The 13,026-nt window shown below is 45.9% G+C and overlaps 1 long non-coding RNA gene across 4 annotated transcripts in view; it reads right to left on the bottom strand.

Annotated features, from left to right (window-relative positions):
- Nucleotides 1-13,026, bottom strand: part of LOC101903835 (uncharacterized) — a 101,734-nt gene that overhangs the window by 71,085 nt on the left and 17,623 nt on the right. The gene's annotated exons all lie outside the window — the stretch shown is intronic.

The raw sequence follows: 13,026 nt of genomic DNA, 5'->3' as shown, positions 1-13,026 counted from the left end.
CTTCACCTCTAGAGTCTAAGATCCATCACCCCCCATTCTTTACTTCCTGTCAGCACAACAGCAAAAGTCCACTTCCTTCAGAGGCATGGGCTGGGGTATGCCTCTAACCCCAAGAGGCCACTCACACCCAGACTCACGACACATGCCAACTCAGTCCATTTGAAAATGTCTGTGTTAGTGGCCTACTGGGCCCTGAGTAGGCCTGAAGGAAGTCCACCACCCACCAGCTCCCTCCCACCTTCTATCACCTCCAGCCCCACCCCCACCCTGGGCCTGAGTCCGTCTCACACCTCCGATCCTGCACACATATGCTGGGCAGAGACCCAGCCAGGGCACTCGAAACTCAGAGCCAGGACATACTTTCTCCCTAGTGCCTTCTAAAAAAGCTAGAAGGCCAGAAAACAATTCCCACCCACCAGATCTAACTACCCTCTCAGGTCAGTGATGGATACTTGCTCCACGTCTGGGAAACTAAAACCTCTTTGTGGTGATTTTCCCAAAGCAAAGAATCAGTCAGCCCCAGCAGGAAGTCTCTCCCTCTCTATAAACTGGAAGTTTTTGCAACTTTTTCAAAAATATATTATTTTTATTTGGCTTCACGGGGTCTTTAGTCGGAGCATATGGAATCTAGTTCCCTGACCAGGGACCGAACCCAGGCCCTGTGCACTGGGAGCGTGGAGTCAGCCACTGGACTACCAGGAAAGCCCCTGTGCTGGCAACTTTTAAAGGATGGATTTTCCTGCTTCTCCTTACCAAGGCGTCAAAAATCAGGATCTGATCTCAGGCCGGCACCCTTTATAAAGGATTCTGCAAAGTCGGCTTGGAGACCATGAGGGAATGAGACAGCCAGGCCGTAACATCTGGAAATCCTAAAGTTCCGGAGACATACCTGCAGAAGGCACCGAGCGTGAGGAGAACCCCTAACTACATGGCACCTGCACTGAACCAAATTAGACTGTTGAAACTGCAGGGAAATCCCAAAAAGGTGAAATCACCCAGGGATGACAAACAGAAATTAAATATACATATTACTGCTAACTTGAGGTCTGTAAAATGTTACTGATACTTCCTTTAGTGTGAGTGTTAAATGTTAGCATTGACTTCAGTCAAGATAAAATAGTTACCAGGCATTGGATATGCCACTCAGTCTTCCTGAACTTATTTTTTTTTATTAAAGGTCTTCAACCATAAAAACCTCACATTGTTTTCCAAAAACCTGACCCTCAGAATGGGGAAGAAAATTTTGCCAAACCAGGAGAAATACGAGAACGAAACTCTGGGAACTTCCCTGGCAGTCCAGTGGTTAAGACTTTGCCTTCCAATGCAGGGTTGGGGTGCCAAAATACCACATGCCTCGTAGCCAAAAAACCAAACCTGAAAACAGAAATACTGTAGCAAATTCAATAAAAACTTTAAAAATGGTCAACACCAAAAAAATCTTAAAAAAAAACAACTTGGAACTAAGAAGCAATGGACGCGGTAAGAGGAGAACCTGAGGGGAACAAAAGAAAGAGAATAAAAAGGACATGGTCCCCACAAGATGCAGTCAATACAATACGATGATATTTTAAAATATTAGTTTTGTTGGCTTCCCTTTACCCCTATAGCCCTACTTTAACCAGCCAAGGTTTTGTGCTCATGCCTCAGTAAAAGGCTGTGACAGCAAAAACCAGGGTGCAGGGCTTCCCTTGTAGCTCAGTGGTGGAGAATCCAGAAGATCCCACAAGCCGCGGAGCAGCTCAGTCTGTGCGCTACAACTACTGAGCCTGTGCTCGAGAGCCCAGGAAACACCACCACTGAAGCCCACGTGCCCTAGAGCCCATGCTTCGCAACAAGAGAAGCCACCACAAAGGGAAGACTGTGTTCTGCAACTAGGAAAAAGCCCATGCGACAACGAAGACCCAGTACAGTAAAAAATAAATAAATTATTAAAAAAAAAAAAAAAGAAAGGGGAAAAATGGAAAGCCAGTTCTAGCCTTTATGCTCCATTAGCCTAGACCCCTCACAAGACAGAAAGGACTCACGGCCTGGAGAGAAGTTGTGGAAAAGATGTCTTGGGTAAAGCCAGGCCTCCCATTGGCACAACCACCAGCACCACCTGCAGACACAAGCCAGGGGCAAGCCAAGAGACGGAAAAAACCCAGAGAAGGTTTTGAGATCTGACCACAAGGGGGCCCTACCACCCAACCAAGGGTAGATCCTAAGATAGAGGACAGGCAGAGAGCAGCCTATTTTAGAGGCAGCTGAAACCTTGGACAGCGTCATGCTTTCTCATGCTATTCTGGGGCCTGGAACAGGCAGAATAATTCCCACGTGTCCAAGAGTGACCAACAGGTAGCAGAGACACATCAGATCTAATGAGGTCACACAAGCAGGAACCAGACTGCATACATCCCAATGGACGCTTGGGTGCCCATTTAATATTGGGTTGGCCAAAAGGTTTATTTGGGTTCTTCCATAACATCTTACAGAAAAACCCAAATGAACTTTTTGGCCAACCCAATAACAAGGGCCACTTCCTCCAGGGCTTTAGTAAGTATGTATGGGACACCCCTCAGATTTCAGGCAATCAGCATGCAGAAAGGAAGGGCAACTCCATCAATGGACTGAAACTCAGTGTCCACCACTCCAGTTAAATAAGGGCAGGCTCCACATAGAAAGGTTTCCCAGGTAGTTCAGTGGGAAAGAATTCACCTGCCAAGGAGGAGACTCAGGTTCAATCCCTGGGTCAGGAAAATCTCCTGGAGAAGGAAATGGCAACCCACTCCAGTATATTCTTGCCTGGGAAAGCACGTGGGCAGAGCAGCCTGGCAGGCTACAGTCCATGGAGTCGCAGAGTCAGACACAACTTAGCAACTAAACAGCAGCCACATAGAAATGTAGCCATATTACAAAAAAAAAAAAAAAGTTAATTTCCTGTATATCTGAGTTGGTAGACTAAGAGAATACCTCTGTTTGAGAATTATGGGAGGAAAGAAGTTGAAAACTAGCAAATTTTTGGTAGTAAACTAGATAGAGGATGCCACCATTGATAGATATGGGGATTAAATGAAGGGGAACAAATGGAATGGAAAATGGTAGGTTTAAAGGTTTAGACACGCTCAGATTGGGGTACTGATGTGATGTCCAAGGGTATGTCAGGAGGCAGTTGGATAACTATGACTGGTACTCAGGAGTGAGTACACATTTGGGCATCATCAGCCCAATAGCTGATGGATGAGCAGGAGATCAGATGAGCTCAGGCACTCACTACATGCCAAGCGCCACTGAAAGCTTTTTGTTTACACAAACTTTTCTTTTTTCACCGTGCCACATGGCTTATGGGATCTTAGTTCCCCGATGAGGGATTGAACCCGCACCCTCAGCAGTAAAAGCATGGAGTCCTGACTACTGGACTGCCTGAGAATTTCCTATACGAACCTACTTAGTCTCAAATCAACTCCGTGAGGAAGCAGATACTACTATCCCCATTTTTTTAAATATCTTTTTTGACATGCACACACTGCTATATTTATTTACTTTTGGCTGTGCCGGGTCTTCGTTGCTACACACAGGCTTTCTCTAGTTGTGGTAAGCAGGGGCTACTCCCTAGCTGTGGTGCAGTGGCTTCTCTTGTTGCGGAGTCCAGGCTCCAGGGGCAGGGGCTTCAACAGCTGCAGCACATGGGCTCAGCAGTCGTGACTTATGGCTCGAGGGCACGTGGGCTCAGTAGTTGTGGCCCACGGGCTTAGTTGCTCTGCAGTATATGGGATCTTCCCGGACCAGGGATCAAACCTGCTGTCCCCTGTATTGTCGGGCAGATTCTTATCTGCTATGCCACCAGGGAAGTACCCCATTTTTTGTTAACATATGAAGATACAGATGTAAAAGTTGCAGGGCTTGCCACTAGTAACCAGAGGAGTCAGAAGTTATCTCAGGAAATCTACAGTATACAATCTGCAAATATAACAGCCACAGTGCTATAAGTTCTCTGAAAACTGAGACTGAAGGAACACCAAAGGAAAGGGGTATGAGAAGGAGGTAGCAGGGAGTAAAGGAGAAAAGCATAATCACACAATCTGTAGGAGGTATTAATTTTGTAAGAGGTCAAGGAATCGAGTATGACTAAAAAGGCCCGTTGGAGCAAGCAAGCAGGAGAGGATGGTGCGGGTGGTTTCCGGCCGTCTGCAGAATAGACGGGGAGGTGGGGAGACAGTGTGCACAACTCTTCCAAGAGAACTGTGAAGAGAAGAGAGCTAAGCGATTTCAAGATTTATGGGGTTTTTTTAAGGGAAAGAATTGGGAGACTTATATATCAAAGGGAAAGTCGGCAGACATTGTATAACATCCCTTATATGTGAAATGAACTTACTTGCAAAACAGAAAGAGACTCACAGACAGGAACTTGCTGGATGGTAGGGGGAGGATGAAGGGAAGGGGAAGTTAGGGGATTTGGGATGGACAGGTACACACTGCTATATTTAAAATGGATAACCAACAAGCACCTACTATATAGCACAGGGAACTCTCCTCAATGTTATGGGGCAGACTGGATGGGAGAAGGGTTTGGGGGAGAATGGATTCATGTATATAAATGACTGAGTCCCTTCGCTGTTGACCTGAAACTGTCACAACACTATTAATCTGCTATACCTCAATACAAAATAAAAAGTTTTTAAAATAATAAAATTTTTAAACAAGGACCTACTGTACAGCACACAGAACTCTGCTCAAGGTCATGTGGCAGCCTGGATGGGAGGGGAGTCTGGGGGTAAAATGGATACATGTGTATGTATGGCTGAGTCCCTTTGCTGTCCTCCTGAAACTACCACAACATCGTTAACTGGCTATGCTGCTGCTGCTGCTAAGTCGCTTCAGTCGTGTCCGACTCTGTGCGACCCCATGGATGGCAGCCCACCGGGCTCCACCGTCCCTGGGATTCTCCAGGCAAGAATACTGGAGTGGATCGCCATTTCTTTCTCCAGTGAATGAAAGAGAAAAGTGAAAGTGAAGTCGCTCAGTCGTGTCTGACTTAGGGACCCCATGGACTGCAGCCTACCAGGCTCCTCCGTCCATGGATTTTCCAGGCAAGAGTACTGGAGTGGGGTGCCATTGCCTTCTCCGGTTAACTGGCTATACCCCAATACAAAATAAAAAGTTAAAAAAAAGAAAAAGATAGGACTCCACTCAGGGACAGTGACTGAGAATGTGGAGAGGAAGAATATTGAATGGAAACACTTTCAATCCCTGATTTCCAACTTCAGACCATTCCTTGAAGCTGCCTGACAACCCTGTCTGTGTACAGTTCATACACTCGCTCTCCCAGCCACTGGCCCATACTAGCTAGTTCTCAAAGGGTCATCAGACCAGCAGCCTCAGCATCACCCAGAAACTCCTTAGAAACTCAGATTCTCAGGCCCATCCAGCCCTCCAGAGCCAGACACTCTGGATGGGGCTTGAACAGACTCTGTAGGTGATTCTGATACACACTCAAGGTTAAGTGCCCCGAGGTAACTAGTCCATCAACCCCGCCCCGACCTCTCTAAATTTCCAACCCTTCCTCCATCTTCTCTCTCAGCTGACCTTGCTGCCTAATTCACTGAGGAAAAGAGGCCATCTGAGAGAATCTCCACCAGATTCCACCACATCCATCCATCTCTGTGCCATGGTACCCATACTGTGCTGCTCATTTCTCACTCTGGATACACCTTAGTGCCCTGACCAAACCCAAGCTCTCATTCTGTACGAGATCCCATCCACTCTTACCTCGTCAACAAGGTTGCTCCAGTAATCTCTCTCCTGCATCATCTGACTCTGGCTTTTTCCCATCAACGTATAAACGTACAACTATTTTTTCCACTTAAAAAATTGTCTTTGTAACTGAACAGGACCCTGTGGGGCCCTCCCAGCACAGAGCCGCCTATATCCTCTGCCTTTCTCTTACTTGTAGAAAGTCTTTAGCCTCCTAGGCCTTCCCAAAGAACAATTTAATCAGAGAAGTGAGAAAATGCAGAATGAAAGGAAAACAGTCAAGCAAGACCAAGTCAAGGGGGACTTCCCTGGTGGCCCAGTGGTTAAGACTCTGTGCTCCCAATGCAGGGGCCCTGGTTCGGTCCCTGGTCAGGGAACTAGACCCCACACACGGCAACATAAACCCCCGCAAGCCAAAACTAAGACCTGGCACAGCCAAATACATTTTTCAAAAATAAATAAGTAAACCAACGCACAAACTTTAGTTCCTCCTCAAGGGCCATGGATAATATTCTGAGCCATATCCTTTGAGCTATTCTGCAGACATATATAACTGAGATCACACACTTGGTCTCAGGACTTAATGAAACTCAGGTTATTGATGTCTCATCACAAAAAGAATTCAGTGAGAGACAAAGTGATAGATAAAAAGTGGACTTACAACACACTCCACAGACAGAGTGTAGGCCATGTCAGAAGGTGAGAGGGGCCCCAGCGCATGGGATTGTCAGTTTTTACAAGGGTGGGTAATTTCATAAGCTAATGAGTATTCTACCTATTTGGAGGAAGAGGTGGGAATTTCCAGGAATTAGGCCACCACCCACTTTGACCTTCAGGGTTAGCTCTGAACTGTCAAGGTGCTGGAGGGTGTGTCATTTAGATGCTAAGGTATTATACTGAGCATATAATGAAACTCATTTACCATCGCTTCACGGCAAACCAGATGGGGAAACAATGAAAACAGTGAGAAACTTTATTTTCTTGGGCTCCAAAATCACTGCAGATGGCGACTGCAGCCATGAAATTAAAAGATGCTTGCTCCTTGGAAGCTATGACCAAACTAGATAGCATATTAAAAACAGAGATGTTGCTTTGCCAATAAAGGTCTGTCTAGTCGAAACTATGGCTTTTCCAGTAGTCATGTATGGATGTGATATTTGGACTATAAAGAAAGCTGAGTGCCAAAGAATTGATGCTTTTGATCTATGGTGTTGGAGAAGGCTCTTGAGTCCCTTGACTGCAAGGAGATCCAACCAGTCAATCCTAAAGGAAATCAGTCCTGAATATTCATTGGAAGGACTGATGCTGAAACTGAAACTCCAACACTTTGGCCACCTAATGTGAAGAACTGACTCCTGAAAAAGATCCTGATGCTGGGAAAGATTGAAGGTGGGAGGAGAGGGGGTGACAGAGGATGAGATGGTTGGATGGCATCACCGACTTGATGGACATGAGTTTGAGTAAGCTCTGGGAGTTGGTGCTGGACAGGGAGGCCTGGCGTGCTGCAGTCCATGGGGTCGCAAAGTGTTGTACACGACTGAGCAACTGAACTGAGCTGAACTGAATGAGGCTCAAGGTCCACTGGAAGTCTAATCTTCTGCCACCTTGGACCTAGATGTTTCTAACCAGTTTGTCATGGTGGCTCAGTGGTAAAGAATCTGCCTGCCAAAGAAGGAGACACGGGTTCAGTCCCTGGGTTGGGAAGATCCCCTGGAGAAGGAAATGGCAACCCACTCCAATATTCTTGCCTGGGAAATCCCATGGACAGAGGAGCCTGGCAGGCTACAGTCCATGGGATCGCAAAAGAGTTGGACATGACTTAGCAACTAAACAGTAATTCTCTAAAACCATTTAATATCAGAAATGTCAACGACAAACTGGCACTTGCCAAAGGCTTTTGCCATCTGCCTCTGCAAGGACTGGATTCCCTGCTGGCTCAGACGGTAAAGCGTCTGCCTGCAATGGGGGAGACCGGGGTTCGATCCCTGGGTCGGGAAGATCCCCTGGAGAAGGAAATGGCAACCTACTCCAGTACTCTTGCCTAAAAAATTCCATGGATGGAAGAGTCTGGTGGGCTACAGTCCATGGGGTCTCAAAGAGTCGGACACGACTGAGCGACTTCACTTCTCTCTGCAGGGACTGAACCCCGGGCTGTTGCCGCTGTTGATCTTCCACATGCCCTGAAGGAAGTGCAGGGTGGAAAACAGGAACTCGATACTTTGTGTTCCAGGAAAACTGGCAGAACAAGTCCTTAGATAGCTAGATATTTTCAGGAACTGATTTTATGAGCCCAATCCTTGCATCTCCTCCTATCTAGGAAAGCACTAAATCCCCTCATGGTGACATCAGCCCCTCATGGCTAGCAGAAAACTTCTGCAAAGAAAGTGCTTGATTATATGAACTCCCCCTTCACCAAAACCACATATACCGACCTCCCCACTACCTCACCTCATTGGAGCAGTTTCTCAGAGCTATCTGAGGTGCAGCATCTCAGGCTGCAGTTCTCATTTTGCCCCCAAATAAAACTATTTTGCCCCCAATAAATCACATTGTGTATCTTTTTTAAGTTGACAGAGAGCTCCACGATTCAGTCCTTGCACATCTTTTCTTTCCTGTTTATATTTGCTCCCTTGGTGATTTCTTTTAATCTCATATCTTTAAATAACATCCGTATGCTGATGACTCTCAATTGTATATCTCCAACCCAGATCTTGCCAAACATGTAAATCCAACCTCTTTCTTGGTGTCTTGACACGCCTAATAGACATCTCAAACTTAATACGTGTTAAATCAAGTTCCTGATCTTCCCCTCACTCCCAAATCTGCTCCTTCTGTGATTTGTGTGTGCACACACGCACGTGCGCACTCAGCTGCTCAGTCTTGTCAACTCTCTGCGACCCCACGGACTGTAGCCTGCCAGGCTCCTCTATCCAAGGAATTTTCCGTGCAAGAATACTGGAGTGGGTTGCCATTTCCTACTCCAGGGATCTTCCCAATCCAGGAATTAAAACCCGTGTCTCCTGTATTGGCAGGCAGATTCTTTACCACTGAGCCACCTAGAACAAAATCTGACTACATGTTGGATCTGTCTTTTACTCTAATCTTTGCTTCCTGGTGCTTTTGTTCACTAACAGGATACTGTCTGTACATAATGGCCTACCATAGGGAACCCTCCCTTCTGCCTGAAGATTGAACCAAAGTGCCTTTGTTTAGAGACATCCTGATCTTGTCCACCCATGAATGGCTATAAGAAAGAAGAAATTAACACATTTCCTTCCCTCTACTACCCAAGACTGGCCATTCCAGGAGATATTTGCAAGACTTATGGCCTTTTTGGACTTTCTAGGTGGCTCAGTGTTAAAGGATCTGCCTGCCAATGCAGGGGACTTGGGTTTGATCCCTGGACTGGGAAGATCCCAGCCTGGCAGGCTACAGTCCATGGGGCTGCAAAGAGGCGGACACGACTGAGCAATTTCACTTCACTTCACTTCCTGGAGAAGGAAATGGCACCCACTCCAGTGTTCTTGTCTGGGAAATCCCATGGACAGAGAAGCCTGGTGGGCTACAGTCCATGGGGTCACAAAAGAGTTGGACATGACTGAGCATACACACACGGCCTTTTAAAATACTTTACTTCCAAAAAAAATAATAAATAAATAAAATAAAATAAAATACTTTACTTCCTCACCTCCTCCCCCTCTCTGTTCTATAAAAGACATCCAGACCCTGATAAGATGTTTTTTTTTGAGACACTAGTCTGCCATCTTCTCTGCCAACTTTCCGAATAATGTCTCTAGTCCTCACCTCAGCACCTTGTCTCCCAATTTACTGGCCTGTTGTGCATGGAGCACAAAGAGCTAGGACTCAGTAAAATTTTCACAGCCTATACATCCTCAGTTAATGGTCAGGCCAAAAATCCCTCCCTTTTTCTCATGCCACCCAATCCATCAGGAAACCCTATTGGCTCTATATTCAAAACATCCAGAATCCAACTGCCTCTCACCTCCTCTCCTGCTAGACACTAAGCAGAGCCACCATCACCTCTCATGGGATGACTGTAGTGACCTACATGGTCTCCTGCTTCTACTCTGGCTCTCTTCAGATCTGTCCTTCTGTTCACTGTGGGGTCCCATACCAAGGTCACAGATGCGAGACCTTGAACCAAGGCCATCTATGGAACTAACTGAACCCAGCTGTAACCATTGCCAGAAGCCCCCCAATCCTTACAGGCAGCTTCCTGACCCCAAATTAGGCAAAAATACTCACCCTAACCAATCATCTAATGCCACCTTTCCAGCAGGAATTTTTTGTCTTGAGGCTATAAAAATTGGCTGCTGCTGCTAAGTCACTTCAGTTGTGTCTGACTCTTAGTGACCCCATGGACTGCAGCCTACCAGGCTCCTCCATCCATGAGATTTTCCAGGCAAGAGACTGGAGTGGGTTGCCATTGCCTTCCCCAATAAAAACTGGCTACTAACCCACAAAAACTGTTGACTCTCCCTGACCTGTCAGAAGGTCGGCCCACTGCACTTGAAGCACCCTGAACTTACTCCCTTCTGAAATACTCTGTGTCTGGAAATTCTTTTCCAACCCAGGCTCAGACTGCCATGACATACAGTGGTTTTAGGGACTCTGTTAAAGCAAAAGTCAGATCTATGTCCCTCCTCTGTTCAATGGCTCCTATCTCAGAGTAAAAGTTCAGTTCAGTTCGTGTCCGATTCTTTGCGACACTATGGACTGCAGCACATCAGGCTTCCCTGTCCATCACCAACTCCCGGAGCTTACTCAAACTCATGTCCATCAAGTCGGGGATGCCATCCAAGCATCTCATCCTCTGTCGTCCCCTTCTCCTGCCTTCAGTCTTTCCCAGCATCAGGCTCTTTTCCAATGAGTCAGTTCTTCGCATCAGGTGGCCAATGTATTGGAGTTTCAGCTTCAGCATCAGTCCTCCCAATGAATATTCGGGACTGATTTCCTTTAGGATGAACTGGTTGGATCTCCTTGCAGTCCAAGGGACTCTCAAGAGTCTTTTTCAACATCACAGTTCAAAATCATCAATTCTTTGGCACTCAGCTTTCTTTATAGTCCAACTCTCACATCCATACACGACTACTAGAAATCTTATTTCCAGTAAAAGTTAAAGTCACTGAAATGCTCTTAGGATCCAATAAGGGTGTTCCCTTATCTCTTTGACTTTGTCTTCCACTCTCTAGCTTGTCCTCTTTCACTCCAACTGCACTGATCTTCATTCTCTTCCTCAAAGGTGGCCTATCTCAGGACCTATGCATTACTGTTCCCTCTGTTTTGAATACTCTCTGCCCAGACATCCAGATGGCTCACTCCCTTAGCTCCTTTGGGTTATCCAGTCACTTTATCATTGGGACCAACTCTGATATCGTCTGACACACTGTATCATCCTCCCTGCTTTATTTGCCTCTATCACTCTGACTGCCATCCAATACTATATATTTTACTTATTTCCTTATTTGCTTATTGTCTTCTACTTCTATTAGAATGTAAGCTCCTTAAAAGCAAGGACTTTGCCTGTTTAGTTCACTGCTGTATTCCCACTTCCAAGAAGATTACTCAGCATGTCCAGTAGCTATCCCTAAAATGCAATGGAATGAGGGTCCTAAGGTAAACAGAGTAGGCGGTCCCTGGAGAAAGAGACCTAGGCATTGCTTTCTTGACAGAAGAGAAGCCATTTTTGGCCGAAGCTGTTTTGTCATCTAAGCCTGGCCTCAGTGGCAGATCTTGAACAGGTCTCAGTGATCAATGACCTTAAGTGAAGGGAAAGAATGCAGAAATAAAGGAAAACCAGTCAAGAAACAATTGCTCAGTTAAGTCATAGTAAACAATAGTTTAATAAAAAGAGTCCTAGTTCTTCCTTAAGGGATATACATAAGAATCTGATGTCAATCTTTTCGTTCAGCTGGATCTAAGGTCCTCACCAAGGTGGGGAATGATAACTATCTGCTGAGACGCTAGACAGGTCTGAATCTAGGGAATGATGCTGACCTTTTCCAACACTCTGAAGTCAATCAACTAAAGCTCTCTGTTAAAAAGCAGAGACATCACTTTGCCGACAAATTCCGACTAGTCAAAACTATGGTTTTTCCAGTAGTCATTAATGGATGTGAGAGTTGGACTATAAAGAAAGCTGAGCACCAAAGAATTGATGCTTTTGAACTGTGGTGTTGGAGAAGGCTCTTGAGTCCCTTGGACTGCAAGGAGATCCAACCAGTCAATCCTAAAGGAAATCAGTCCTGACTATTCATTGGAAGGAGTGATGCTGAAGCTGGAACTCCAATACTCTGTCCACCTGATGCGAAGAACTGACTCATTGGAAAAGAGCCTGATGCTGGGAAAGACTGAAGGCAGGAGGAGAAGGGGACAACAGAGGATGAGATGGTTGGATGGCATCACGGACTCAATGGACATGAATTTGAGCAAGCTCCGGGAGTTGGTGAATGACAGGGAAGCCTGGTGTGCTGCAGTCCGTGGGGTCGAAAAGAATCAGTTACTGAGGGACTGAACCAAACTGAAGGCTCTTTGTTAACCTTTGATCCAATTCTATGTGGAATTCTGCTTAAGCCCCTTCATGAATATGCATACACTGCTCAATCCCTCATGAATATGCATATACCCTTAGGTTAAAACTTCCCCAATTTTGCTGTTCAGGGAGACACTGCTTGGGGAAAGATCCCATCTACTCTCCTTACTTGCTGCAAGCAATAAATTCTTCCTTCTCCCAATCTTTTGACTTGGTTGTGTCTTTTGGCTTGACACCCACCAAAAGGGGAACCCGGTTTGAGGGTAACAATAGAAAACAAAAGAGCTGAGATCTGGAAGATATTTGTCTTGCACAAGAGAGACAGCTCTCACTGCTCCTGGAGCAGAGGTAAGAATGAATTCAGCTATGTTTGTAGGCAGAACTTTAAGGATTTCCCTCCTGATTGCCTTTAGTTCCTCAGGGAAACAGAAGATAAGGAGGGACTTGGGAGAGTGGTAATGGACAAATGCCAGCTGTAGAGAATAAGAGAAGCAGCTAAGGACACTTGAAAGGACTGATGGTCCAGGGGAAATTGAAAACCTTGGACTTGCCTTGGCACCAATCTACCTGGCCATGTGGTTTTCTTCACGGTGGAGGAAAGGGGGGGAAGTTATATACAAAGAATGGAAGTGACAAAAAATCAAGTTTCCTTTGGCTTTTTCTTGAAAGACAAAAAGAGAATCTCTTCTACTGACCCAGTGCCACCGTTTACCCACTTCAGAAAACACCACCAGTCACTCGTC

The sequence above is a fragment of the Bos taurus genome, chromosome 15 (genome assembly GCF_002263795.3).
Source record: "Bos taurus isolate L1 Dominette 01449 registration number 42190680 breed Hereford chromosome 15, ARS-UCD2.0, whole genome shotgun sequence".
NCBI lineage: Eukaryota > Metazoa > Chordata > Mammalia > Artiodactyla > Bovidae > Bos > Bos taurus.
Note: the sequence above shows the minus strand (reverse complement) of the source record. Positions and strands in the feature narration are given on the sequence as shown.